Source organism: Vulpes lagopus, chromosome 18, assembly GCF_018345385.1.
Source record: "Vulpes lagopus strain Blue_001 chromosome 18, ASM1834538v1, whole genome shotgun sequence".
NCBI classification, from domain to species: domain Eukaryota; kingdom Metazoa; phylum Chordata; class Mammalia; order Carnivora; family Canidae; genus Vulpes; species Vulpes lagopus.
Genome location: NC_054841.1, coordinates 18,882,408 through 18,910,374, shown reverse-complemented (window position 1 = coordinate 18,910,374; position 27,967 = coordinate 18,882,408). Strand labels below are relative to the sequence as shown.

The 27,967-nt window shown below is 50.0% G+C and overlaps 1 long non-coding RNA gene across 2 annotated transcripts; it reads right to left on the bottom strand.

Moving 5' to 3' along the window:
• Window positions 1-1,541: 1,541 nt before the first annotated feature.
• On the bottom strand, window positions 1,542-27,967 carry LOC121477764. Of its 2 annotated transcripts, XR_005984366.1 has the most exons (4): window positions 27,831-27,967; window positions 14,199-14,246; window positions 2,285-2,466; window positions 1,542-2,004 (listed from the first exon to the last, which is right to left on the bottom strand). It is a non-coding gene; the product is annotated as an uncharacterized LOC121477764 (long non-coding RNA). The 2 variants fall into 2 exon arrangements; XR_005984365.1 differs by having other exon boundaries at window positions 1,542-2,466.

Sequence of the window (27,967 nt, the reverse complement as noted above, 5' to 3'; positions counted from 1 at the left end):
TTGTTTTTTTCAGGCTTCCATAAAAGGATGCCTGTTATTTGTGGATATTGGCAACACCACGGCCACAAAACAGGTTGTCTTTATGCAGCACCACATCTTAAAATCTTAAAGCGTTAAGTTAAAAATCTCTATTTCAGCCCAGAGGCAGAGGCCCCCATTCAGATCCTTTCCTCAGCCCCTAGCGACTTAAACTGTTCAGCTGTCGGAAGAGGACAGGGCAGTGGCCATCCTGGGCCCTCGTCCCTGCTGCTCCCCGCCTCCCCAGGCCACCCCACCCTCCCAGCCCCTGGGTCCCCGCCCTCTCCATCCTCACCCAACTCTGACAAGCCACCCTAATGCATTGACCGTGGCCTTTGCTGGAGGGGCTAAATATAAAACTTTGCTGTGCTCCTCTTGTCAAAGTTAAAAGCTTTTCATGTCTGTGTTAATGTTTTTTCTGTCTGCTGGCTCCAGTGACAGATGCGGCATCGTGTGCTGAGTAACTGGAGAGTGAATGGCTGGCAGGGGCCGGGGAGGTAGGGGTAATTTATCTCGGAGAGTTTAAGCAGGATGACATGGCTGGGAACAGGAGGGGGCGAGGCTGTCACCTGATTACTAATTCCACGATTTCTCCTCGGAGAGGGAGAAGGAGTGAGCAAGGATGAAGGGAACAAAAAGCAAATCAATAAACAGGTTAGCGTCCGCGTCATTATTAACTCTGGGCCTGTCAGCACCCCATTGAAGCGATCGCTCGAGGCGGCCTCGGATTTAATGGTCAGTGCGATAGATTTACTGTAAATGTTATCAGAGGCAGGGGCGGGGGCAGGGGGCGCGAGGAGGCCTTCATTGACAGATCACCGGATCGCGCCCGGACGCACCAAGCCGTTTCTGACCGTGCATGAATAACCCAGAGCTCAGGTCCTGGGTGCCCGTTCCCCACCCCCATTTCAATGCTGCCACACCGTCCTTCCCCTGCGCCGAATCCTGCGCTTCTGGAATGTTCCAGCAGCCAGGTGTTCCCTAAATCTTTCCAAGGGCCTCTTGATCTGGCCCTTGAAAAAAATCTGAAAAGGCTGCAGGTCTGCACGGGGAGCCTCTGAGATCCACGGAGAGTCAGAGAGCCGGGAATGAGCCCCGGCCCCAGGAAGGCGGTCAAGGGCTGAGGCTGTACTCAGGCAGGTGGGAGACCTCTGAAAGGTCAATGGTCAAGGAGGCTTTCCCGGAGCTCGGGGTCCAAGGGTTGGGGATGTGTCCTACCAATCACTCACCAGGCTCTGCTCCTCTGATCCTCCAGCCTCCTATACTCGCTAGCAGCAGATGCTTTCGACCTCCAAGGCCAGTGGGAGAACTTTTGACTGGTCCCTTCATCAGACTATAGGTGGCTGGCCTACTCTATTGCCCGGAGCCACTGGCAGAACAGGAATCCAGGAACAGGGAGAAGCAGTGGCCAGAGAGCACAGGAAGGCGGCCTGCTGTTTTCAAGAGCAGGGCTGCTGGGTCCAGTCGTTTAGGCTGTGCACTGCACAAGTCTAGTGGCTATCATTCACATCATAATCTGCTCTCTGGGAGTTCGCAGCATGCAAGCCTCACAGGCACACGACACAGTCCTAACAAAGAGGCGATCCCAGTCTGAACAGTGGAGGGTAGCAGCCACTCACAGAACTGAATACTGGCAGCCTTTCCAGTAGATTCCAAATGGAATCAGAAGGGACAAGGAGGCTGCCAGGCATGGGTTGTCTAAACATTTGGAAGGGTTTTAAAAGAACTTCGGAACTTAGGCCTTTGAGAAGAGGGCTGTTTTTGCTGACACTTGAATGAGAAAAAGACTGTGAGAAGAGCCACCTCAGGGAATGCAGCCCTCGTGTCAGCATGCTGACCGGATTCATTCAAACCGAGCATGGAAACCCAATGTCGAGCACAGGGTTTTTGCTCCACGGCTGGAGACAAAAAGCCTAGACGCAGATTCTCCTCTCTCAGGCACCGAAATTGTTCCTGACGTCAGAAGCACAAAGCCTGGCATCTCACCTGGATTCTCAAAAGGAACACAGAGAGGCGGAGTCAGGAAGGGGCAAGCTCAACACCCCTGTCTGCCCCCCCCCCCACCCCCCTGCTCAGACCCGGAGCAGATAAGGCCTGTCTCAGCTTGGGTTCCCCTAAATGGAGTCCCTAAGACAAGGACTTGGAAAGAGGTTGTTTTTCAGGGAGGTGAACCAAGAATCAGGCTACTAAGCAGGTTCCTTTGGTCCTTTGGGACCAGAGTGAGCTCTCCAGCACAGAGAAAGAAAGACCAGAGGGCTTAAGAGACCAAGGAAATTGGCTGCAGCTGCAGGTGGGCTCCAGCAGGCCCCGAGGTGCAGGACAGGACCTCATCAGCATCTTCTATAGGATCCAACTTCAGCTCCCACCAGGACTGTCCTCATTCCTCTTGTAGAAAAACCAGTGCCTCAGAACACCACTGCTCTGTTCCGATGGACTGGCTGCCTCCTCCTGTGGAAAGAGCCAGGAGAATCCAGAATTATCACTGAGTGTTCCTTGAAGACTTGCCACCAAGCTTATGCCAAGGAAGATTTTTTGCCCAGGACTGTCCCATAGTGGCAGGTTTAGGGATATTTCTTTGAGGCTAGGACACCTCCCCTGCTTAATGGGGTTACCCTGAAGGCTGGTCTTATTTTACTCCAGGACATTCTTGGGGGCTGGCAGAGAAGACAAATGCCTAATGGTGTATGCAGAGCTTTACCCCAAGGCACCACTCCCGTTTCACAGCTACCTCAAGAGTTTAGCAACAGAATCCACGTTTGCCTAAGACATTGGGGAAATTTTTGCCAGGGCGCATCCCGGGAGCCTTCAGGGGAGAGCTGGTGGCATCCTAAAGCTTCCCGCCAGGTGAAAGTAACCTGCAGAGCTGGACTGATGACACCACTCCCTCCGGGGGATGGTTATCGCCCAAGACCTATCCCTCCGGGCTTGCGGGGTGGAGGCTTCCCTCTGTCGCTAATCTCCAGGTGGCCTCACATTCCCTGTTGGGTGTCTCAGCCCTTCCCTTGGTGTAACCAGTTCCCTACTTAAATTCTCTAAAGAGGCTTTGAACCAGACTGTTGGAAATTGCTAATGTGACTTTTATTTTTCTGTAGGACCCCTGGCTGGTGCAGACCCCTGTCCACATTTCCTACCCCTCCCTTTGGAATGATCACTGTCCAACACACTGTACGTTTTTCTCTCATTCACGGTCTGTCTCCTCCACTAAAACAAGAGCTGGGAGTTCCTCTTTTGGTTCACTGCTATTCTCTAATGCCCTCTATGGTCCTGGCACACAGAAGGTGCTCAAGAAGTACTTGTCAGATAAATAAATGCAGAACCGGGGCACCTGGGTGGCTCAGTGGTTGAGCATCTGCCTTTGGCTCAGGGTACGATCCTGGGGTCCCGGGATCGAGTCCCACATTGGGGTCCCCACGGGAAGCCTGCATCTCCCTCTGCCTAGGTCTCTGCCTATCTCTCAGTGTCTCTCATGAATAAATAAATAAAATCTTTTAAAAATAAATAAAAATAAATGCAGAAACTGCTGGCCACTCCGTCTTGCACCCTGACGGGAACCTGGGTGTCTCTGTGCAGAGTCCATGCTGTGCAGCCCAGATGACCTTCCACCTCCAGCCTGGACCCAATGCCCCAGCTGCCCACCATTCACCTGGCTTGGCCACCTGTGTGTGTGCCCAGCAAGGCTGGGCGAACCAGCACACACCAGGTACTTGCGGGAGGACACCAGCAGCCTGCACAACCTTGCCCTGAAGGATACACACAGACACACAGCAGCAGGACAGACCAGGGCCTCTGAGCTGTTTCCACACCTGTGGGGTTCAGTGTGCATATGTGTGCACATGCTCACACACACATTCAGAAACCCATCAGACACTTCCGTCAGTAGCTGAGCTGAGTTCCACTCAGCACGCTGGGCTCAACTCCAACTGGAAGCCCCAGGCCTTCCCTTCCTCATCTCAAAGAGCATGTGCTCTCAGGCCCTTCCCCAAGCAGCAGTCCCAACACCCACCTATCTGCCCATGGGCGTGGGCATCAGGAGGTGAAGACCCCAGAAATGAGCCTGTCCCAGCAGACTGGAAGTTTCCATGGGGAGCGGATGAAGGGCAAGAAGGAAACACCTCTGCCTGCCCTGAGTCTGAGTGAGAGCCCTCAGATGCGGGAGAGAGAACCCCTTTCTTCTTTAGATTTCAGTGCTCTATCTCTGAGGATTAATGTAGATGTTCTGGAAGAGGGGCAGGGGTGAATGGGTGTTTATGCAGATGGGGGAGGTGTGTACGTGCTGTGTATGCAGTGTATATGACGTGTCTACATGTGCTTATGTGGCATGTTTATGTGTATTATTGTGAGATTTGGTGTCATGTGCATCATAAGTGATCATATGTGTGCTGTGTTTGTGCGATGCATGTGTGGTTTTTATGTCTGATATGTGCATTTGTGTGGTTTGTGTGTATGTTTGTACGGTGTACATGATGTATGTGTGTGTTTGACTGTGTGGTGTATATGTCTGATGTGTGTATGTGGCTTGTGTATACATTTTGTGGTGTGTATAATATGGTGTGTGACTATGTGCTTGTGTGTGGTGTATATGCCTGATTGCGTGCGTCTGTGCGATTTGTGTGTGCATTTGTGTGATGTGTGTGTGGTGTGCACGGCAAATGTGTCTGCGTATGTGTGTGTTTGGGAATGTCTGCTGTGTGTGGCATGTGCATGTGTGTTTGGTCCAAACACAGAAGTACCTGTGATGCCTAAAGAAAATCACAAAGGGGTAAGAGAGCCCACCCACTGAGGACAGGACTGGAGCTCCAGCGCACCCCACACTGTGCAGTGGGAACAGCCCCATCCGAGACCGTCACCGTGGGCAGAAGCTGCCGAGCAGTGTTCCCCGAAACACAGACCCCGGTCTGAGGGAAGGGATGGGTCCTATAGACAGAGGGCGGGGGAGCTCTCCAGGGAGCCAGAAAGAAAAACCGTCTCTGAAGAGAGACAAAGCCAAGCAGGCCCATGAGGGACCCCAGGTCAGAGGTGCTTCTCTGGGGCTTTCCTGGGCTCAGTACCCACCATGCTTGGTTACCCATCTACGGGCCTCCCTCGTGGCAGCTCCTTAGGAAGCCTGACCCTGAACACAGCAGGCAGTGCAGCCCAGGCTCGAACTTGCCAGAGGGCAGAGGAGGGGTGGCACTGGGGAGTTGAGGCCTGCCCACAGCCCGCTCTGCTGGCACCTGGGCCAGAGCCTCCTTTGGAGGGGAGGGGAGCCCTCCGCAGAGCTGGGAGGTGCAGGGAAGGAGCCGTGGTGAACAAACTGGGAACAGGGTTCTGTAAGACCCAAGTCCTGGCTGGCATCTGGAGGCAGGCAGTGGCCTCCCAGGGGTCGGTGAGTGGACGGGAGTGCCAGCGGTACAGGACAAGGTGACCTCCCCCAGCTGGCACCGGGCTCCTTATGGGCTCATAACCCCCGCCAGCTTCCCAGCCCGAGTGGGGCGGCGGCTGAGCCAGGCCATCCACGGGGGATGCGCCAAACAATTACTTTCCTTATTGAATATCTGATTAATTATTCAGGAGCTGAATCAATTATTCATATCTCATTTAAGCGAGGGGGGAAAAGCCACTGCCCCTTGACAGAAGCTTCTCAGCGCCTCCCGAGGCCCTGGGGACTGAGTCATCAGCGGGAGAGATTGTCACAGCAGGAATGCGGCACTGCCACGGCGCTGCAGCCACCAGGCCTCCTTGGCACGCACCATCACTTGGGCACACGTGTACCTGGTCACACTGTCACACGCACACTAAGCACCCATGAGGTGCCAGCCAGGGACAGCAGCAGAAACAGTGTGCGGAGACCGTCACATAAATGCTTAGACATACTTCTGACACCATGGAAAGGGAGAGAAGTATGTGGTCGCACAGAGGAAGAAGTCGGTTCGTCAGTCCTACAGGGCAGGACCCAAGAAGGAAAAGACATTTGAGTTTAAGGTTTGACAGAGGACAAGGCAGGGAAGGTAGGGAAGGGCATCCCAGACCGGGGCAAAAGTGCAGAGGTGGGGCAGCCCCGGTGGTGCAGTGGTTTAGCGCTGCCTGCAGCCCCGGGGTGTGATCCTGGAGACCCAGGATCGAGTCCCACATCGGGCTCCCTGCATGGAGCCTGCTTCTCCCTCTGCCTGTGTCTCTGCCTCTCTCTCTCTCTCTCTCTGAATAAATAAATAAATCCTTAAAAAAAATGCAGAGGTGTGAAAGAGCAGGTAGGGCTGGGACAGTCAGGGACGCAGGGGTAGACAGACGAGAGGATGGAACTATGAGCAGAGACCCAATGACCCGGAGCATGGGGTTCGCCCCGTGCAGAACCACTGAAAGTGTGGATGCCCAGAGGGATGTAGTTTGGGGGGCTTGGAGCCAGTGGGGGCAAGGGCCCCGTTCCAGACAGTGGTTCACCGGCCCTCCCTTATTCTGTCCAAGGGTGCCCGCTGGCAAGGGGTGCATCTAGGGGTCATCTCAGCAGGAGGCTTTGCAGCTTACTCCTCCAGCGTTCCCCAATGGAAGTAGGGAACGGGGTGCTCCAGGGAATCTTTGACTTCCAGTGCAGGGGGTGGGACTTACAGGCACTCTTCAGCTGGAGAAAGTGAGGCCCAGAGCGAGGAGCCGACCGACCCCTGGTCACCCAGAGCCAGGACCAGGCCTCAGACAGACCAGCAGACTCAGGAGAGGCAGTGCGGGCTGCAAGGGGCAGGGGTCTGTGCCTGGCGCACCTCAACCCAGGCCCCCCTGAGCCCCAGAGTGGGGGGGCCCGCAGAAGAATGGGAGCCAGGAGCCAGGGACAGGCACGGGGCATAGGCGCCCCCCCACTCCGTCTTCCACCTTCTTTGTCTATTGATCACTCACATGGTGGGGGTGCGGGGCGTGTATGTGTGTCTTTCTCCCTCTCCCTCTGTCTCCATACTTCCCCTGTCTCATTCCCTCTCCCCTCCCTACCCCCTTCTCTTGCTCCATCTCCTCCCCTCTTCCTTTCCCCCTGTTATTCCGTCCCTCCCTCCGTCTCTACCCACCACCCATCTGTGCCTCTCACTTTCTCCCCATCTTTGTTGCCATCCCACTCCCGACTCGCTTCTTTCCCAGACTTGTCTTTCTCCCCCCGCCCGCCCCCTCCTCTCCCCTCACCTTCTTCTTTCTCTCCCCACCCAGGCCCACCCAGCCCCAGCCCCGTGCTTCCCCCAGCCCTGCCAGCCTGACCAGACCCCGGCGCCCCACACCCACTAATCAAATCTGTGACCTGATTCAATTACACCCAGCAAAAACCCAGACGTGTAACCTTGTTAATATCACGTTTATTAGAGGGAGGGGAGGAGAAAATGAAGATAGACTTCGTGCGGCTGCTAATTAGAAAAATTGAGACTTTACATCTGCGTAGCGCTGAGCAACATGTGGTGGTAACAGATGTGGCTCATTACACAGCTGCACGGGGCGGGGGGGTGTGTGGAAAACGTTCCCAAGCCAGCCTCACTCCGGAGCTGCAGCCCCCTCCGTGGAGCGACCCCAGGCAGGATGACACCCTCAGAAGCATGAAGGCCAGGACCTGGAAGAGGCGGCCCTATAGGCCAGCGCCGAAGACCCTAGACCCAGAGTCAGATCAGAATTCGGACTCTAGCTCTATTACGAGTGAGCTGTGTGACCTTGGGCAAGCCCTTAACTTCTCTGTGCCTTGGTTTAGCATTGACACAAAGATACCATCAGCGCCAGCTTCGCAGACCTGTAGGAGGATGGAATGAAATAAGGCAAGCCAGGTGGCTGGGCACAGGCTCCACGCATGCTCAGACCTCCCGTGCTGGCTGCAGGACAGGGGAGTGTCCACCCCACTGCTCGTGCCTCCACCACCCTACCCCTGACAAAGGCCAGCAGGAGCCAGGGCTCAGCCCACCAGCCCCTGGGGACTCTGTGGGTCTGAAATGGCCCCATTGCAGAGCTCTTTATGCTTGGATCCCAGACTTGACTGGGGAAGGAACCGTGCAGGAAGGGGAGGATGTACAGAAACCCCTACTATGGGGGCCAGTGAGGAAGGGCGTGAAGCCAGAGATTGTGGGAGGACAGTGTTATTGGGTTTAGCATAAAAACCAACAGACTGAAGTAAATAAATAAATAACCAGGACACCCAGTTAGATTTGGCTTTCAGATAGATAACAGGTCATTAAGCATAAGTATGTGCCATGCAACATTTGGGATATACTTATGCCGAACAATGATTCACTGCGTATGTGAAATCCAAATTAAACTAGAGCATCCTTAATCTTATCTGGCAACCCCAGGTGGAAAGTCAGAACAAGCTGGAGTTGGGGGAGTGCCCAGGGCTCCCCTGATCCCACTAGACACAAGTAACCAGCCATGGAGGGGGGAGGGGTGGGGTAAGGAGAGACTAGGAACCCTTCCCTCCCTGTGCCACCCCAAAAACTAAGCTGAGGCCCACCCTAACCTTCATGCTTCTGTTATTGCTGAGTGAAAAAAGATTCTGGCCCCAGATCCCTTCAGGTGGATGGGCCCCGGAAGTGGGGGGAGCCTACCTTCCACCCGCAGGACAACCCGAGGTCAGAGCCATACAAGAGATGAAGCACAAAAGCTCATGAAATGTTGCCTCCTTGACTCCCTCTGCCTCCTCTCCCTCCCTCTAGGGCACCCCCTTAGGCCCTAGAACCCTTGATGGGGCACCCTATAGGCAGCTAGGAGCATGGGCCCCACAGGGGCCCCTTGGGGGTTTACCATCCCATATCTGCAGGGTGCACAAAAGGGCTCACAAAAGCAAAGGGAAATCTCTTCCTTGCATCATGAAAAGTCCACTGCTCAGGGGACTCAGGGCAAAACAAAGGCTGAGCCATCTTTTCCCGGGACAGAGCCCTTGAGGCTTCCCCCCTTTCTGGTCCACATATGGGGTCTGAACCAAAGAGACACAGGGAGGTGGGGAGATGACGCAGGGCTGATAAATACCCAGGGGTTTCTGGGTCAGGCAAGGGTGGAAAGGCCAGAGAGTGAGCCTCCCCCAGTGTGTCTGTGAGGTGAGAGTGGGGACACGACTCCACAGCCGGCCTGGCTAGTCCTCAACTCCAAAACGGAGAGACTGGGATCTTCCCAGAGATGCGGCCTGCCCTGGGGCCAGGAGGGGCTACAGACGTTTATTTAGTTTGGATGGCACCCCCAGAGTCTAGCACAGGGTCTCCCGGAGGGAACACCCCGTGCTTGCTGGGAACTGTACAAAATGTTTAGCAAATATCCACCCATTCACTTTCCTAACACCTGCTGTCTGCTGGCCGCCCCCATCACTGTCCCCCTCCAATCTTCCATCTTCTCTGACACGCATGGTACCCCAGGAAGCTGACCTCTCTCCCTGCTGTGCCACCCTCACCCTCCAGCCTTGGGGTGGTTTCTGGCAAGAGGTTAGCTGTGGCTCTAGATCAGGTGGGACAAGGAGGAGGAGTTCCAAGACTCCTATGGCTCTCAAGGACCTATGGAGATGCCTTTCTTCCCTTGCCCCTCCAGCCTGGTGAGGGAAGAGGGGTCCTTGTTTTCTGCTCTTGCTAGCCCTATGGCCTTACCCCCCTTCTGTTTCCTTAATCCTGCCTACACTGCGTAGATTGCCCCTTCAGGACATCCTTTTGAGGAAGCCTTATGAGTGTGCCATTTCTGGCCTTCCAGGCTTGACCGATCTAAGAATCCCATGAAGCGGGTTACCATTATCACCCCCATTTTGAAGATAAGAAAACCGAGGCATGAAGAGGTTAGTAACTTGCCCAGGGACACATCAAGAAGTTACCACAGGCCCAGATCTTTCCCCCACACGTCTTGGGACCCTCCTCACAGAGGCCTCATTCCTGCCCCCCTCCTTGGGTCCCTCTCTCACCCCACAGGGCTGGGCCTTCAGATGTCAGGTTCAGACCTTATCTTATCATTGAACAAATGAGTCCTCAATCCCTGGAACAGGGAAGGTGTGGAGGAGAATTCTACTCATGAAGCCTCATGAAGCCAGGATAATGCAGGCCCAGGTCCCACACCTCAGAATTAGGGTGATAAGACCTATAACCAAGTCCGAATCTATTCACTAAGACAGTTGTGGGAAAACCCCTGGCCAGGCACGTGGTGAGCTTCCATCATCATTCTAAACCAGTGTGTCTCAGCCAGGGCAATTTGCCCTCTAGGAGACACTTGGCAAGGTCTAGAGACATATTCGATTATCAAAACTAGGGGTGGGATGCTCTGGCATCTAGCAGGTGGAGGCCAGTGATGCTGCTAAACATTCTGCAATGCACAGGATGGCCTACAACAAAGAATTATCCAGTTCAAAAATGGCAATAGTGCCAAGGATGACAAACTTAGGTGTCCACACTCAGAGGACCACAGACTCTCAAGACCCTCAGAGGACATTGGTCCTACTGCAGATAAAGATAGTGAGGACCCAAGAAGACCTCAAGTCACCGCCCAGTTAGAAGTAGCCAGTATCCAAGTCCAAGTCAACATTTTGCCTCTCAAGTCTAGCACAGCACAGGGCAAATGCTTGTTGACTTGACCCAGCCTCTTGCTGCTCCAAGACTGTTCTCAGCTTGGCCTCAGCTGCCTTCTCTGCCAGGATGAGGTGATATCTGAGACAGTGGGTCCTAGGGACTTCCTTCCCCTGGAAGATGAGTCCAGAGAGCTTTCCTTTGAAGCTCTCCCCTACCCACAATAGCTCTTGTCAAGGATACCCGCTTGTACACACACACACACACACACACACACACACACACACACTACAGCTGAGCTGTGACTATGTGACTAGTAGCCACCAGCCCATCCATAGCCCTGTATTGGCCTCAAAAGGACCCCCTTGGAGAGCCCCACACTTACTCTGCCAGTGTTGCAGGGGTCTTCAGAATGTGCAGAAAGCCTTGTCAAGTGCAAACTTTGATCCTTTGAGGGTAGAAGTGATTTTAGAAACAGTTCTTGGCCACAAGTACTTAGTGGGAGAACATACTGGATCAGGCCATCCCAGGAGAGTTCTCAGTGGGAGCTATATATATGGAGGTGACGGTTTTGTGAAGCGGTGCTGGAGGTGACTGATGGGGAGCCAGGGCCATCCCTAGCTGGGACCATGCAGGGGACAGGGCAACCAGGAACGGAATGAGGATTTTGGTTGGGTATTACCTGGATGGCAAAGGCAGGGTGAGCCAGAGGCCAGCCCCAAGCCACACACCCCAGGAGACGTCAGATCCACAGCTCTCTTCTTCCTCCCTTTGATCTCCTGCCAGTGGCTCCCATTGGCAAAAATCCAATGGGAAGCCTCTAAGCAAGTCCAGGGATCAGCTTTTGGGGGCCCAGAAAAGAGCAGAGAAATGAACTGGTGAATAGAGAAGAAGTGGCACACCTATCCTTTTTGACCAAGAGATGGGTACTAACCCTAAACTCGGTCTAATCAGACCTTGCTCTCTCAGGACTCTAAATCATCCCCAGACCAGTGCCTATACCACAGTCACACCCAGACCACACAGTGGGGCCACAGGGAAGGGACATCAGCCAAAGAGCCCTCATCCCGTCCCACCTATTTCCACCTTCATGACTAGTAAGGCAAAGCTCACCAGGGAGCAAAGGATGTCTCGGAGCCACTCCCACTGATGGCTTTATAACGGGGTCACCTGGACACCTTAAATCACGTTAATGAACCACAAGAACCCCGCGTGGGGTGCTGGCAGGAGACCACACCATTGCCATGGCCAGAGGGGAGACCTTTTTATTTCTTTTCCCCAGAAACTACTCAATAAATGCTTTTAGCATCTTTTTTAAATAAAAAAAGGAATGAAATGTAAGAAGCATATTAGCATTGCTTCCATTTTCAATTAGCCCAAATGATCATGTTAAAAGCTATTAATAAAGCCCTGTGAGTGGAGGCCACTGGTGGAGGGGTTCAGCAGGGAGCTCTTGGCAGCTCCCCGTGGAGTCTCATGCAGCTGCTGAAGACCCCTCCTTGCCTCCTCCCCAAAGCCTTGGGGACCCACCATATGCCCACAATGCAAGGAGGGGCAAGACGGTGGACTGGAAGCATCTAAGATCTGAGCAAAGACAAGGCTCCTCACACCCACCAAGCCTGCTCAGACCTGGGAAGAAACGAGAGCCTGGTTTGGAGTTAAACAAGTAGATGTCTGGTTTTCTCCATTCTTATCAGGAAAAATGGCCCCGTGGGCCAAGCTCAGGCCATCGTATGGGGTCAGGCCAGGGGTGCCCCAGTTTGGACACGGTTGTTTTCAACTCCACAGGTTGGACTGGTCAGACTCTCCTTTGCCAGCTACAGTCTGTTAGTGGTGGCTGCTGTGGTGTTCTGGGCTGAAAAGGACACTTTGGCCCTCACTGGGAAAAGTGGCTGAGTTGATTAGTGATAACCGCCCAGAAAATGGCAAGGAGGGTGGTGGCAAATTTGCCATGTATCCACCGTTTTCCTGTTGGGAGAAGGGCCACCCTTCTGGTCCATCCACCAGCTAGAGGCAGCTTCCGTGTCAGCCCTTCTCAACTGAGCCAAACCCCACCTCTCCCTGGCTCCTCTCACCCTGGGCCTTGTTTCCGGGCAGTCAGAGCCCAGGGGACAGGCACCTGGACTCGGCATTTCTTCCCAATGCCCCCAGATGAGCACAAGGACTTGGTTTAGTTGTTCCCAGCCACATCAGAACTAAGACGGAGGAGCAGAAGGATGGGATCATTATTTCTTCTGTCCCAGAGACTCTCAGTCCAGAATTGGGATTCACCCTTCTGGTCCCCACTAGTGTCACCATCCCAACCCCATCACCCCTGGGCTCCTGCAAAACTTCCCTAGATTTCCCTGCCTCCAGCCTAACCCCGTGGAAGGCTACCCTCTCACTATCTCAGGATCTCCACAAAGCAAAGTTCTGACCCTGTTTCCCTCCTGCCAATGAGGCCTCCATGGCTCCCATTGCCTCCACATAAAGCACAACTCCCAGCCTCATCTCTGTTCACCACACTGACCAGCCATTCTGAGCTCCCTGCCATTCTCTGACATCATCGTCCATGGTGACACCTCTTGACTGTGTACTCCAGACTCTCTTGTTGCCTCCAACCTGCCAGATAACTCCCACTTATCCACAGAGGTCCAGACCAGAGATTACCTGCTCCCCAGTGCCCACAGGAGTCCTCTAAGGCAGGATAAACCTCTCATATCTGGGTTGTCACAATCTGTTTGCCGTCTCTCTCCACTATATGACTGTGGCCAGTGACACAAACCACCATCCAATGCAGAAGGGCCTGTAAATGCCCAGCTGGACCCCAGAGGCAGGGCCAGTGCTGAGCCTCACCCCTACCATCTTATGGTCTGTCTTCCACAACCCAGACTTGCACAGCCAGCTGAGCAGGGCCCCCAGTAAGAAACGGATGCCAAAGGAACCAAAAAGATCCAACGGGAGGTTTCCAGGATCTTCCAAACCAGGACCACATGGCCATTTCACATGTTGTCCTCTGGCTACCCCTTAAGAAAGAAAAAGTAGCCCCTGCATTCTAGACTCTGGCCCTGAATTCCCACATCCCTTTCTCTACCCCTCACTCCACTCGTTAGACTGGATTCCAGAGCCAAGAGAAGGGCTGGCCATGGATCAAGGCCTGGGGATGGAAGTGGACAGTCCAGTAGTGTGGCCCCTAGAGGGACCCAGCCCCAGACAGACTGAAGCACCATCCCTGGTCGCTAAATGACTCCCACCCTCCCGCCCCATGATTGATGGTGGGCAGACGCATCATGCCCCCACTTCTTCTCCTGCGGAGGATTTTTTTTTTGTTAGGTTTTGCTAAAGCAACCTGCAAATTAATTTAATATCCTCCTTTGGTTGGGAGCTATGAAACGGGGCCCGAGGCTGATGATGCATGAACCATCGGTGGCAAGTATTTAATCTCTGGACAATGGATAGAGATGTTAGTGCATGCCACACTAAATTCTATTTACGCTGCCTATTAAGGGCAGTCAAGCTGAAGGGAATCGGTGCACATTACAGGCCCTAATGGGAGACGAAGCCCCACAGCAGGACATTAAAGGCAGAAAATGAATTAGGAGGGGACCGCGGAGGAGAAAACAGGCAGGCCAAGGGGCTGTCTGGAGATAACTCTTCCTGACAGCCCAGCACACATGCCCAGCCCCGCAGGTCAGATACGCCAAGGCGAAAAGCTCTAATGATCCCCTTCAAAGACCTTACCTGTAGGTACCACTCTGTCCAGGGCCCAGGGACATGGGATCTATGGTCCTGCAGGTGAAGAAAGAAAAATTGGAATTATCTCAGACCACCAACATAGCCTCCCTGCCCAGGTGGGTACATCTGAAGGCCTAAGGCGTTCCCCATTTCTCCAGGCTCATGAATACTTGGAATCCTTCCACAGGCAGGACAAAGTAGGAGCAGGTCTGTGGGCTTCTGCTGCTGCTGCTGCTGTGATGTTATTGGGCAGACGTTGAGGAACGCGGATGGTGTACAGGAGAACAGAGCTACAGAGACCTTGGGTGAGTCATGTGATCTTTCCAAGCCCCAATGTCTCCACTGTAGAGTCATGATAACACACCTTGTCAGGTAAAGTGAGGGTTTGAGTCTTTCTGGGCTCACAAGGCACCTTAGCCGTCCCCCTGTCTGCCCATCTGTCTGTCTCCCCTACATTGTCTTGTTTTCCCAGAACCCAGCATATAGCTGTGCATGGTGAGGGCATCAGCCAATGCTTGGTCACTAAAGAAAGAATTTGCCTGAGGTCGCCCAGCAGGTGAGCACCTCAGCCAGGATTAACACCTGATCTGTCTGATTCCCATCGCACTTCCCTTCTTAGTACCCCTCCTGCAAGCAGGTGACTCATGGGGCACCTCGGAAAATCTGAGCACACATCCTCTCCTCAAAGCCAGACTGCAGAATCTGGGGTCTGCAGGGGATCCCCGGCCTCCTGCTTCCTGCAAGGTGAGCGTGGAGAGCAATTTAGTAGGTTCAAGTGTGGAACCTCAAAGAGAAACGATGCCTGCAAAGGGATTCGTATTTCTGTGCTATCAAGTTAGGGAGGGGGGAAGGGCGAGGTGGCACAGGCTTCATCAGACAGGATGAAATGTTAGGACAGCACCACCATGGGGAGACATTCACAGTCAGCCAAGCTCTACACCCAGAGCACCTATAAGATCCCCAGAAGGACCTGGGGTCCTGGGGAGAGGGACAATGGCAGCCTCTGGGAACTGCCCAAACTACTAGCCATGGCTGGATAAGCTTCACCTTCAGTACAAACCCCCAACTCCCTAACACCTCCTTAATCCTTAGGGTCAGGCCCACCACATCTCACCTATACCCCTGGCCCTCTGTGTTCCAATAACACCAAACTACCTGGAGCTTCCAGAATGTACTCTGACACTTCATACCATGCGTCTTCACTTGTTCCCTTTATTTGAAATGCCCTTCCCTGCATCTCCTGCACTATTCCCACTTGTCCTGGAAGGCTCAACTGTCTCCTCCAAGTCTTCCATGAACCCGAGAGGCCAAGTTAGGTGCCCATTATTTATTCTGCAACAGTACCCTATGCCACCTTCTCATAACACCTATTGTACTAGGTTATTACAATCAAGACACGTATCTCTGATTTGTTCTCCATTCCCAGTTCCTCACACAGGGCAGGCACTTGGTAGGACGCCACACGTATTTGTTGAGCTGAACTGAAGCAAAACACTGGTTCTGGTCAGCCATTCTGTACAACGTACTAGAGCCCTTGTCATGTAGATTACATTTATGCAACACCATAATCGGGTATAAAAGCATTGGGTCACATAAGCTTACAAACCACTGTCAATAACTGGCCACATTTGTCATAAACTAAAAAAATTTACATATTAACCATTGAGAGTAAGGAGCCAAGGCAGTACTTGGGATATTTGTTGTCTTAATTGCACCTATGAGAGAACAAGGACTGGAAATAAGTTATCTCAAAGGATTTCTGGGTAAATACAACAGATTAAAAACACACAACCAGCTTCCAAAATTTTATTGTTACTGCCTTTCCTATTCTCTCCATCTTTGTGGGTTCTGCCTTTTAAGAAAATCCCTCTGCTATTGATTCCCTGGGGGTTGGGGACAGGATGAGCACACCTGCTGTGACTATGTGGCAGCCAGGAGAATGTGCCTTTCCCCACCTTCCTGGTAACTAACTGCCCTAGCTGCTATGCTCTGAATCTATCACCACAGTCACCCCCAGCCACTGGCAGAGCATAGAAGAGATACTAAGTCAAGGGTATTCCTGGAAGACATGAGACTCCTCTGACAATTGATTTAGCCTCAAGAACTCCCCCATCAGCTTTGCTGAAGCTTTCTTGGAACTGCACATCATTCTACTGCTTTTTTTCGACCCAACCTTCCTTGCCTCCCTCTCTCCTCCAAGGTGGTTAGACATGCATCATGACCTGACAGCTCTCTCAGCTTCCTCCAGTTTCCTCCCCGTTCTTCCCTCATGGGTGTCTTCCCCAATAAATCTCTTGCATCTTTAATCTCATCTTGGTGTCCAATTCTTGAAGGATCCAAGCTGACACACTCAAGAAAACTGGATCCTAAGTGGGGAAACCTGAGAACCAAACTGTTTCCCCTTGGAATTTCTGAAAGACTTGGGGACTGAAGACATCCAGTACCACCATATGTGGGGAGTAAAAGAAGATCTAAAAGAAGGAGAATTTGCAAAAATCTTAGAAAATGCCTGGCCAGAAACATAAAATGGCGCGGCCACAATGGAGAATGGTATGGAGGTGCCTCAAAGAGTTAAACATAGAGCTATGATATGATCCAGTGATCCCACTTCTGGGTATTTATCCGAAAGAATTGAAATCAGGGTCTCAAAGAGATAGTGGCATCCCACGTTCATTGCAATAGTGTTGACATAGCCAAGATATGGAAACAACCTAAATGGCCATTGACAGATGAATGGATAAAGAAGATGTGGTATAAATATATAATGAGATATTATTCAGCCTTAAAAAGAGGAGGAAATCCTACAATATGTGACAACAAGGATGAACCTTAAGAACATGATGCTAAGTGAAATAAGCCAGTCACTGAAGGACAAATTCCATATGATTCCACATCTTTAGATACTAGGTATCTAAAATAGTCTAATTCAGTGAAGCAAAGAATAGAACTGTGGTTGCCAGGGACTGGAGGTGGAAAGGAAATGGGGAGTTACTAATCAATGGGTATAGAATTTTATTTATGCAAGATGAATAAGTTTTAGAGATCCAATGAACAACACTGTGCCTATAGTCAGGTCAGGTCCACATCTCTCCCCTTTTCCTTGCACTCCTCATTCCAATAACACTGAACTACCCAGAACTGAAAGCCAGAAGTTCATAGGAATAGAGGAGGGCTGTGACAGGCCTGACCTGACCACAGGCAAATGTTGAGATAACATACTGTTTTGTACACTTAAAAATCTGTTTAACAGAGTAGGTCTCATGTTGAGTTTTCTTGCCACAACAAAATCTTGAAAGTTTAAAGGTACCTGGAACACAGTAATAGTTGTATAAATGTTTGTTAAATAAATATAAATAACACTGATTAAAAATATTTTTAAGAAACAGTCAGAGGCCTAGATCTTCTCCCTACCCTTTCACAGAGAAGCCATTGTTTCTGCCCTGTCTCAGCAGATAGGTGGAGAATTTTTTCTCCAGAGATTATAAAACAAAAGATCTCTAGAATAAGGATGTCAGGCACCACTGAGAGCAAAGTTCCTGACCAGAAATAGAGGCATCAAGTAAACTTACTTGCTTTGGATATTGAGATTTCCCCATGTTGCTCTCCCACTTGTCTCTCAGAACATTGACTGCCAGAGCTTTGCCTCCAGGTAAGAAGGAGACTGAAAGAATCTTCTCTAGGAATCTAGCCATCCCAAAAAGAGATGGCTTAAAAGATTACTTATGAGATTGCCCTACCAAATAAGCTAGAGGCCATCCAAAAGGGAAGCTTGGTGTCACCAAATCCCACTCATATCCAAAGTGTCCAATCAACTGGTTAGTGCCCCCCTTCTTCAATGAGAATAGACAACCAATGGTCAATAGACCAGAGAAAGTCCTCTGACATGGGAGATAAAGACCAAAGCAAATAAATGTAGGGCAAGAAGCAAGTAGATAAAGGCAGGAATTCTGCTACCCCCCCAAAAAAATATGTTATTTATGTAAAGTCTCCAGAACCAAGAAATATAGAGAGACAAAAAGTACATTAGTGATTGCCTAGGTCTGGGTATGGATGAGAGGTATGAAGAGTAATAAATAAAGGATACAGAGCTCCTTTCAAGGGTGATGAAAATATTCTCAAACTGATTGTGGTGATGATTGCACAACTCTGTGAATATACTAAAAACCATTGAATTGTACATTTTAAAGGGGTGAGTTATTTGGTATGTGAATTATATCTCAATAAGGCTGTTAGAAAAAATGTAGAGATGTATTATATATCATATTATAATACATATTATATATTATATACATAGTATCTTCAGAGAAATTAGAAAAGAGATTGCATCAAACAAATGTAGAAAAATATAAAAAGGAACATTCAGAACACATAAAAATGGGGCCTTAGAAATTTAAAATGCAGCAGTTTAAGTAATAACATTCAAAAGACTAAGAATATAAGAAGGGGTGTTCCCTAGAAAATACAGCAAAAACAGAAAGTGGAAAATAGGACAGAAAAAAAGAAAAAATTAAAGAATCCAAAGTATGAGAATTCCACGAAGAGAGAGCAGAGACAATAAAGGAAGAAAGTTACTGAAATTATTTACGAGAATTTCCAAGAGCTGAAGAATATGAATTTCCATTGAAAGGGTTTACAGAGAAGATGAAAATAGCCTCATACCAGGCACATTATAGTGAAATGTTAGGAAAATGTCAAGACCTTGGATACAAAGAGAAGATCCTCTAAGCTTCCAGAGAGAAAAAACAAAATAGATCAAATAAAGGATAAGAAATCAGAAATGCTTCAGATGTCTCAACAACTAGAAGATGATGGAACAGTGTGTATTAGTTATCTACCGTGCATAACAAATCAACCCAAAACTTAGCAGCTTAAAGCAACCATAAACATTTATATCACATGGTTTCTGCAAATCAAGAATTCAGGAGTGGATTAGCTGGGTGGTTCTGGCTCAGGGTCTTTCATGTGGTTACAGTCAAAATACTGACTTCAGAATTGCAATCATCTGAAGGCTTGACTAGGGCCGATGGATCCACTTCCAAGATGCCTCACATGGCTGGCAAGTTGTATTGGCTGTTGGTGAGAGGCCTCAGTTTCTCACCATGTGAACCTCTCCAAATGGCTGCTTGAGTGTCCTCATTACAGGGCAGCTCACTTCCCCCAGAAAGAGTAATCCTAAGAGAGCAAAGCAGAAGCCACATGTCCTTATGGCCATCATTACTGGTCACACAGATCATTTCTATTAAATGTGGGAGGGGACTATACACGAATATAAAGAGATGAGAATTATCGTGAGTTATTTTGGAACCTGGTTGCCAAAGACTGGCTTCAAAATTATGAAGGAAAGGATTCTAAAGAAGCAAGCAAACAAACAAACAAATACACTCCCAGCCAAATATTCAAGTGTAAGAATAAAATAAGGATACTTTCAGACATGAGAGGTCCTTAGTGGTTTACTCCTCATATATCTCTTTAAGACACAACTAGAGAGAGTGTTCCACCAAAAATGTGTATGTAAACCAATAAAGAGGAAGATAAAATTCAGAAAACAGGAAATCCAACCCAGGAGTAAGAGACAATAGTTCCTCAATTCTCCCTCCATCACCAGGCTTTGGGGCAAGACAGATTGGTATTCATAGCATGGCTTGGCCACTAGCACTGCCTGTGTCTTTGTGTGTTCTTGGGTTAGGCAGCCATATATGGGGGGGGGGTGGAGAAGGAGACAGACAAATAGAGAATACAAGTTTTTATGTGAAAAGGATCAAATGAGATAATATACATGAAAGCATCTAGCATGCAAGATGTTCTCAGTAAATACCAATTTCCTTTCTTTTTCCTTGTGCAGTTGAGAGAAATGAAGAAGGAGAAGAAGAGGAGGAAGGAGGGAAGGGGAAGAGGAAAATAGTGATAATGATGTTGGGGGTAGGGATATTGGCAACAATGACAAGTTAAGATTTTTACCAAATCACCTCATGTAATCCCACAGAAACCCTACAAGATTATTATACCCATTTTGCAGATGAGGAAACAGAGGCATAAGGAGGTTCAGTGAGCCATCCAAGGACATAAAGGTTATCACAGAACAAAGACTGAAACAAACTTCAGACCCAAGAATATGACCACTTTTTAATACTTCCAGAATCTCTGGAACACATTATCTCTGAAGCCCTTCCTTGTAGCCTTGGAAACAACCACACCCCACCTATGTACTCCACTGCCCTCTATCCCTCTTAGCAATTCCATTCCACATTGAATTCATGCAATTCAACACATGTGTTGGGCATCGGCTGGGTTGCAGGCACTATGCTGGGTGCTGGGAGTGCTGAGTACTGTCCCAGACAGTCATGACCCCTGTGCCCTCAAGGAGGACAATAAACATATTGTTATACACAGTGTAAGTGTGCAAATGCAGTCATGTCTCCATGCTGTCAGCCACCTGAGGGGGCCTAACATGGCTGCAGGGGCCAGAGAGGCTCCCCCAAAATGATGAAGGGGCTTCTGAGGCCACAGGATGAGCAGTGGGCCATGCAGATGTGGAGAGAGGTGATGGGGAGCATGGAACATATTAAAGGTGGAAGGACATCTTGTTCAAAGACTTCACTTTTTTTAATCTAAGAAATCTGGGGGCCACTGAGTGGTTAAGTGCTGAGTCAGTTAAGCATCTGCCTTCAGCTCGAATCATGATCTCAAGGTCCTGGGATGGAGCCCTACATCAGGCTCTCTGCTCAGTAGGGAGTCTGTTTCCCCTCTGCCTCTGCCCCTTCCCCTGCTTGTGCTCTCTCTTGCTATCTCTCTCTTTCTCTCTCAAATAAATAAATATAAATATAAAAAAAGAAGAAGGAGGAAAGAAAGAAAGAAAGAAAGAAAGAAAGAAAGAAAGAAAGAAAGAAAGAAGAAAGGAGAAAAGAAGAAAGAAAGAAAGAAAGAAAGAAAGAAAGAAAGAAAGAAAGAAAGAAAGAAAGAAAGAAAGAAAGAAAGAAAGAAAGAAAGAAAGAAAGAAAGAAAGAAAAAGAAAGAAAATCTGATTGGGTCCAAAAAATAAAATGAAAAAGAAATTTGTCCCAGATGTGCAACAGTCCCAGTTGGGACTGTTAAGAAGCAGGGCCACAGGCCTAAGTGGGTCTCATAGACCTTGGAAAGGACTCTTGCCTTTATCTAAAGGAAGTGGAAATCCACAGCAGAATTTAAAGCAGGAATGATGCAGTCAGGTGGACATTTCAGGAAGATCACGCAGGCCACCCTGAGTAGGAAAAACTGTAGGGCCAAGAGTGGCAGCAAGGAGACCCACAAGATGGTTGTAAAGGTCTGCCAAGACACAGACAATATGGGCTGGAGCAGAGCTGCTGGAGAGGCTGGAGAGACATAGGTGAAGGCAACAAGTAGAATGTTCCAGAGAAATACTATAGGCCTCAGAGATGGAAAGGATGACAAAAATGAGGCCTTTGGGGGGGTGCCTGCTCTGAAACCCCCTTCAAATGACTTATGGGCATTATCCTTTTGCCAAACTGGGGCATTCACACAAGCAAGGCCCAGCCTAGAGAAATAGTGAGGGGCAACAGGAGCAGGGAAGAAAGAACACCCCCAGGGTGAGGTTCGTGTCCTTGAACACCCTTCCTGCCCTCCCAGGCTCCTCAGCATCCAGGGCCTAATTCCTTCAAGGACAGCCTCTGTGGCAGCTGCCGGCAGCTCCCACCCACCAGCTGCAGCCCCACTGCTGGAAATTAAGCTGTAGTGTTTATGGGACTCAATTAACAAAATCACTCATCATCCCAGGAACTCATTGACTATCTGGACATGACAACATCTGAAATAAATTAGCCCAGTGCCCCGTGAGGTCGTCCTCATTCCAATCTGGGGTCCTCGCTTGCCCCACACCCCCTGGCCCACCTCTGGGGCCTCCCTTCCACCTCCAGTCCCCAGGAGTCCTTGCAATTAATAGCTAATTAACAAACAAAACAAACCTATCAGGTGGAACAGCAGAAAGACATTCTCGGCCCACAAAAGCAAGTAATTATTCGGTATGGGCACGTCTGGAAAAAAAAAATCACTTACGAGATAAATCAGTGGCTCTCCCCCATCTTGAGGGTGGAGGAAACCTCCTCAAGATCAGAAAACTGATTTAAAGGAAAAATTAAGCCTTGTCCATTTTCTCTACAGCTAATCACAAACCAAGATCTCCCAAAATCTTTGTTTTTCCAGGCTTCTTCTAGTCACACTGGGGATGAAATTCAAGTGTCCGCTTCAAAAATATTTATTGTGTACCTAACAGGAATCAAGAGATAGAGAATGGATCAAGACAGGCACAACTCCTGCTCTCATGGATCTTTACATTCTAGAGATCTGAAGACAGACAAGAAATAAGAAAACAAGCAAGATCTTTCAGTTAGTTATAAGTTATAGTATAAGGCTATGAAGGCAATTAATCAGCAATGTGATGAGGAGCATCAGGCTAAGGACTATTTTATAGGTAGCATGATCAGAGAAGATTCTCTAAAGAGATTGCCCTTGAACAGAGTCAGTCATGCTAAGAACAGAGGAAGAAAGTATGGGGGGGTGGGGGAGTTAGAATGGCTAATGCAGAGGCCCTGAGGTGGCAACAACTTTGGCAATTCCAGAAACTGAGGGAAGATGGCTGTGACTGGTGCATGGAGAGTGAAGAAGAAAGTGGAAAGTAGGTAAGTCTGGAGAGTAAGCAGGCAGGGTCTTTACAGGTCACCATGAAGGATCTGTTTTTATTCAAAATGAACTGAGAAACTATTAGAGGGGTTTATCAAGGAGCAATAAGATCGAATTATTTCTTTAAAGATTAATTTATTTGATAGTGAGCAAGAGAGAGAACAGAGGGAGAGGGAGAAGCAGACTGTCTGCTGAGCAGAAAGCCTGACACAAAGATCCCAGGACCTTGAGATCAGCACCCAAGCCGAAGGCAGACACCCAACTAATTGAACCACCCAGGCACTCCAAGACTGAATTGTAAGTGGAGGGTGCACAGACTCAGGGCTTTTCATATCCCTCACATCCCATGTTAACTCCTAAAAGTCCAAACCTGCCCCAGGCATTGACCTTTGTGAAATATGACCATGCATTCATTTCCAAAGGGCATCGCTGTCACCTTCTACCCCAAAGTTACTTATTCCACAGACAGAAAAACTGAGACATGGCCTGTTGGTGAGTGACTTCCTGGTAGAAGCCAGGGTTTTCCATGTACCGTGTCATGGAAACCTCATAGCAGCCCAGTGAGGCAGGTAGTATTATCCTAATTTAGCACATGAGGAAATGGAGACACAGAGAAGGGAAGTGGCCTAAGAAGTTAGAGAATACTGGGAGCCAGACTTCAAAGACAGGCAGTCTGGGTACACAGTCCAGTTCTGACACCACACCTTTTCACCTTCATGGTGTAAATCATTTCCTTGAGATTTCACACCACATGTGTGCCTGGGACTGAAGTCTCTTCATGGCCACATGCAAACACATGTCCAAGAAGAGGGGAACCATGTGTCAGGAATTCACCCCTGAAAGCCATAGTGTGACAGTGGGAGTTAAATAAGCAACAAATACAAAGAACCCAGTACAGTGCACAGCACAATGCCTAGCACTTAGCAGGAACTCAATAGATTTTTTTCCTTTTTTTTGTTTTTTTTTTGTTTTGTTTTGTTTTTTGTTTTTTTCTATTTCTGTTAGAATAAAGCCCCATTTCCTCTGAAGTAAGGTGTAAAGGGTGGTATGGAGGACAGGGGGCCCATTCCCTCACTACTCCCTAATAAGAACTGGCAAAGCATACCCACTCCAAAAATTGGATCTTACTTTTAATAAAATTTTTAAGGAATAATTTGACTTGTTTTTAAACAGATAGGTTTTATTTTATCTAGATATGGGTCAGGTGGAAATTGATATTTTTTAAAACTTTTAAACAGGGCTCTGGCAGTATCTTAAAATTCTAGTGGGCCAAGCACAGTGGTACAACCAAGTGACCACCCTCTGGTGCCAGCACAGGGGTGTCCAGAGCAGGGCCCTGAACAGGTGTACTTCTGACCACATGTAAGAGGCATTGCTGGTCCATATATAAACTTTGAGATGCAGAAAAGAGCCCCTGGGGAGCAGAGAGCATGGCTCTCCTACCTATAGAAGTCTCATGCCCAAGAGCCTAATGGCTTGGTGAGATTCATGCCTCCAAGTGGACCTCTAGACAGGGCCAGACAGAAGGAGGGAAAACAGGCCTCCAGGGTTCATGCCTGAGAGCAGAGCAAAGGCCAGACATGAGATTGCCTTGCTGTCTGGTTCACTGACTTGCAGAAAAGCCAAGAACCTTCCCTGCCAACCTGGCAAGATGAAGAGGTCTGTTCCCTCCCATTTGAAGGCTCTTGCTCATATGATGAGATCCCAATCAAACTGGCACATCCCCCACTCTTCATCCTCTTTCCTCCTCCTTCCTCCTTTACCACCATCTCTGGACATGACTCCTTTCCAGACCTTGTCATCCTACCTCTGCCTCCGTGTCTCCCAGAAAGGTACTTCAGGGACTGAACCAGCAGAACCTGGGTCAGTGGTAAAAGGCTCAAGAGGCCACCAGCCCAACTCCCCTACTTTGAGGACACTCAGGGACCGTCCCCATATGCAAAGCAGCAGGCGCCTGAATTCATAATTGGATGTTCCAAAATGTAATTATGAAAGATGAAATGCTCCTCTCAATGAGAAGGCTGTAAATAGAATAATTAATTTTGTGTTTGCTTGAACAATTCTGTATTATGGACCTTACAGTGGAACTGAAATTAATTAAGTGCACCAGGATTTATGGAGGAGGTGAAGAGAGAGGGAAAAAAAGAATTAATCCGAAGTAAAGATAGATGAGTTTGGGAGTGTAATGATGTGTTAGCCTGGGGTATTCTTTAACAAATTTACCAGGCACGTTCTGGGTACAAAAGGCGTGCGTTGACAGAATTATCTCAACTAATGCAGCTGCTGGTCAGAAAGCCAGTGAGCAGGAGGTGGATGGATCCGGCCAGGAGGTCTCCCACGGGGGATTAGAGACAGGGGCTGTTTTTGAGCTGGCCAAAGGGGGCACTACTAGAGGGGGAGAGGGGGCAGGCGGAGCAGAAGCCACCACCCCACAGCAATCCAGGGGACAGTGAAAAGGTCCTAGGGGTCACAGAGAGGAAAATCAGGAGGGCCAGAAGTCGGGGAGGAGCTAGCCACGGGAGAAGGTTCTCAGCATCCCCGGGGCCCCCGGCCTGCTCATTCCTGCTCACGCTGCATTGACTGTTAAGTTATCCAGCACACTGCCTAAGATGATTTGTTGCCTGTGGGTCTCTTCCACCTGAGCACAGTTCCCGGATGGCTGTGACTCAGTCCTCACCTTCATCATGAGTGAATGAAGAGGGAACCCGCCCGGAGAGCTTGTGATAAGGGCCAAATTCCACTTTGACAGAGGCCAGGCCATTTAGAAAAGGAAAGCAGTGATTTGACTCTTGATTAATACGTTGTTTGATCTTCAAAATGCCACCACGTGTCAGGCCACAAGTTATGGGGCAGTTTTTTCCTTATTCTTTGGACGCATAGGGTTGCTCAGGAGTTAGGGAGGGAAGAAGGGGGTCACCCAGCACCTGGTCTGGGCCCTGTGGCAGGTGGCATCTTCCATAAACAAACCCAGCAACACTCTCCTCTTCCCCTTGCACCTGACAGGAGTTCCTGAGCTAGGCCATAAAAGGCTATGTCGTTTCTGCCCGCCTTGCTCCCTAGGGCACCTGCCATTTGAACTCAACCTCCATGCTGTGAGGAAGCCCAAACTAGTTCACACAGAGAGACTGCACGGGGAGCACCCGAGGCACCCAGCTGGAAGCTGGCACCAACCTCCAGGCATGTGAGAAAGAGTCATCCCTGCCCCGGCCTTTAAGGCTTCCAACAGATACCGTGGGTCAGAAGCTATCCATCCCCGCTGCACCCCATCTGAATTCCTGACTCACAAAAACTGAGAGATAATAAACAACTATGGTGTTCTAAGCCACCACGCTTTGGAAAGATTTGTTACGCAGCAGCAGCGGCGGCGGCAGCAGATAACCGCAATAGGCCCTGACCGTACCAGAGTAGCTCCCTCTCTCTTCTCTCTTCCTATCAGGATCCCACATCTGATTTCTCTTTTTCAGCTAGAAAGAATCTGTGGCTGCAAAAGCACACTGGTTTGATGCAGAAAACAATAGAGTGCATTGGAGTCACGCAGACCCAGGTTGGATCTCAGCTCTGAGTTTCCTGGCTGGGTGACCCTGCACTGCTCACGTCACCTCTCTGAGCTCTCTTCTCAACAGGGATAAAATGGGAGGAATAACGCTGGTTCACAGAGTTATTGGGGGGGGGGGCGGCAGGAACGGGGAGTTAGCGCTGTGGAAGTACCTCACCCTGAAGCCAGCAAACTGTTGCAGTTAAGAGCTAGTCTTCTGAGTCAGGTAGACCTGGGTTCAAATTCCAGCTCTGGGATTTCTGGCTGTGTAAACACACACAACTCACTTCTCTAGACCCCTGTTAGCCATCTGCATAACATGGATGATAATTGCACCTGGTCCCTGGCTTAAAACAAGACAAGTGCACATAGTACGTGCTCAGCAAACAAGAGCCCATCATCAGATTGAATCTCATCAACCCAAGTTCCTTCACCTTTCCTGTACAAGCCCAGACTTATTCCACTCCCACAGATATCAAAGCACCACTGGTGTCCCACTGATGCTCCCAAGAAGCCCACGCACCTCCCTGACCCTGTGCTGGTGGCAGATGTGCCGGGCAGAGCAATGTGGGCAGCTCTGGGGAGCCGGCACCCGTTCCCACCCCAGCATCGTCCTCTTTAAGCAGTAAGCTGGCAAACAGGGATGTCAGTGTGACCGCTCCATGTGACTCGATGCTATGTGCCAGGACCACAGCCTCATGGCCCACGAGCTGGGTGATCTTGTAGAGGCCCAACTGGCCAGGTGGAGGGAGGACCCAGACTGGGCTTGCGTCAAGGCTGCAGCAGGGTCCCAAGCCACCAGGCATGTCCTTCCCATCCCGGAACACTGGTGCCAGGTGAACATCCTTGATGCAGGCTCCCGCCTCCCCCCACCCCACCCCCGGGTGGTATTAAGCAGGCATTTAGATACCTGGCGTGGAGAAGGGTGATGGATGGCTTTATTAACCCACTGAGGCGAAGCTGCTGACAGTGAAGGACTCCCCTGTCAGGGGAAGCGTCCCTCGCCTGCAGGCCCCCTTGGCACCCTGCCTGACAGCCTGAGCCCCTGACAGATGGCAGCTCCTTTGAGAAGACAGACCAGCATCCTTCCAAATGCCAGGCCTCCTTCCAGGTCCACCTCCACAAGGCGGGGTACCACCACGTCACCTTACTCTGAAGACCACCAATGGTCATCGTCGCCCATCTTCACTGTCTTTATTCCATAGTTCAGAAGGCAGCAGCCACCTTACTTTCCAGGTAAAAGACATCCCCGCGGTTGTGTGATACAGCAGCTCTGCTGGGGTTGCTGGATGGCACCCACAAGCCTAACTCCGTGCTAAGCAGCCCATTGACCTCTCCCCACAACATTCGAATAAAGTGGAATTTGAACCCAGGTCCACTGACCTCCTCCAGCTCCTCTCTGTCCCTGACACTGTGCAGAAAGGACCCACCTTAGGGCCGCTCCCATGGCTCCCCCGTCCCTCCTGCTCTGGTGCTCCAGCCTCCTCCTCCTCCCTCCTGCACTGTTGCAGAGGGGCCAGGAAGCCTGTCAGCTGCTGGGGCTTCAGCTCCCTGAGGCTGAGGCCAG